Raw genomic sequence first — 2500 nt, 5'->3', positions numbered from 1 at the left:
TTGGTACTTTTTTGAAAATTCAAAGTACTTTTTTAATATCCAATACCAGACGGTTACTGGTTTGGCTGGATATCATAGTAAGAACCAAGCCAAGACACAAGTCAGCACAGGTCGGGCGCTCTGGAAACCTACTGTGTAATACCGTAGTAAGTTGAAAGAAATTCCCACCAAACTTTTTATTAATTAATAATTCAGAAGTTCTATTGAAGTATCTTGATCGACCTTGACATACGCCGTTGGTTGATAGCCAGTAAATCCAAGCATAATTTCTCGGCAATCAATTTGTAACTCCGTTTTGACTCGTACATTCCATAATCATTTAGAATAAAGAAAAGGGAGAAGACACCAACAAACCGGGTACAGCACCAACCCCTGTAACACGGACTTCGTCTTATCGCAGAAAACCATGTTGAGAGGAGGCAGGCTAACAACGTGTGTGGCAGTTGCATGATGTGCAGCATTGCAGAAGTTTGCCGGAGCCTCGGAATTGTTGCAGATTAAGTACCACGTTACTAAAACACCTTCGGCTGTGACATGGCTTCCAGGGACGTCGGAAGAATGTCAAAGAGTAATGGGGACAAATTATAATTTGTAATTATAAACTGTAACCTATAGCTTTCTTTCCCACTGCTGGAAACACGACAAAACTATAGTTTTAGAGCTTGGGACGTGAGTTATACCTCGTTGCATTTTCTTTATTTTAGGAGAAGGCTCTTAATGACCAGCCTGCCAATTTTCGCCACCTTCGGGATGTGTTGAAATGGCTAGAGTTGTAGGCAACGTCAAACTGTTGCCTTCAGCGTGAGAGATAAAAAATCACCCAGAAGCAAATTATCTCTTAGATTTTTTTATGTTTTTTTTTATGAAACTTAGAAATATTTCTCGCTGGCTTTGGTATGTAGATAATTAAGGGATCTAAACTGAGGGATAATTTGATTTTTTTTTCTCAAGCCCATAAGTGGGTACTTTTTATATGGGTATTTATGATTTTTTTCTCATTTCTCATTCCTTATCTGTTAAATCTCGATTTATTTTTTGAATTTTCTTTCTATGCTGTTAAATCACCTTCAGTATGTAAAAGAGCCACATATAAAAATTCTCAAACATTCTAGAAACTATCCCCATACAAGAGACGAAGAATTCCCCAACACAAGATATACAATCAATATAATGCAACACAACTTCAACATATGTCCAACAAATTCTGTCCATTCACCTATCTTACTAACCTAAAGCACAACAACTTCCAAAGGTATATGTTACGCGTGTTATTTCCACCGATAATGTTTATATCTCAGGTACGAGTTGGCCTGGACCTGAAAACTGGGAACTTCAGTAGCTATGAACTTCTGGGCCAAAACCACAATGACATCCGCCAATCGAGCTACACCAAGTATTCCAACCGCCGAGGTATTGTCGGTCGCTACGTCAGCTTCCAGCAGACTGTGTGCGGAAATTTCTTTGTGTGTGACGTAATCGTTTTGGCAGACGACTAAGAACACACACCGAGGTTGGCGTCTCTTGGAACGAATCGAAGCCAATATGACAAGACCAAAAGAAATTTTAAGAAAAATTAAGTTGCAAAAAAAAAGAAGAAAAAAAAAACCTTACGAGCGAAATGCAACTATTTCTGAGACACACACAGTAAAACAGTAAAAGAACAATCAGCTTGTGGTTATTATAATTCTTAAAATGTTATTATGTTTAACTTTTCTGAGAGTATTGCCTTTCTCATTGTAATTATAACCGGAGTAAATAGCATAGGGACATTAAAAAAAAAAAAAAAAGGTTATCTGAAGAGTCTTAAATTCTGGACATCGGGCTCTAGAACCCAAAAACACTCCTATGAATTTTTTATTCCCTTTCTATTCGAAGTGACGGGTCCGGGTCCATATCCCTAAATACGCTAGATTTCGAAGAGATCATACAAACACTTGAGATTCGTCGTTATAAAATAAATTCATATTGAAAAAGTTGGGAAGCTGGTTCTTTTCATACTCTTAGTTTCTTCAGCAGCAGCAAAAGATAACAAAGGTGACAGGAACTCTTCTACTGCTATTTTTCATATCTATCTCAGGTCAGTGCAAGAAGAGCACTTGTGTAGTGTAATCTAGGTCACAATCCCGTTCACTGAACATCCATTGCAATCATCAAGGTGTTAATTCCTTTGGGAAGGCTCTATAAGGAACGTGAAAGGAACGTTCCGTATTTTTCTCTATCGAAATAAATTCTGAAGTCGAAGTTTCATGCGCTTATACTGTGACCAGAAAGGAATTGTTTGTCTTGTTCTATTTCTCATATTTTGCGCATTAACATTATGTTTCATTTTGTAGATATTTTGGAGATATCATACTATTCACCTCCAGAAAATATATTTTCACTTCGGGTCATAATTGATTCAAATCATAAGAATGTTTGCTCTTTGGGACAGTGTGTTCCAGTCCAGGAAAGGAAAGGCAACTCTTGATAGTTAAGCATTTGAAAATACTATATAAATTTC

Source organism: Penaeus japonicus, unplaced genomic scaffold (genome assembly GCF_977035675.1).
Source record: "Penaeus japonicus unplaced genomic scaffold, GWHDUDI00000001_assembly GWHDUDI00000011, whole genome shotgun sequence".
NCBI lineage: Eukaryota > Metazoa > Arthropoda > Malacostraca > Decapoda > Penaeidae > Penaeus > Penaeus japonicus.
This window is presented reverse-complemented; position numbering follows the sequence as displayed.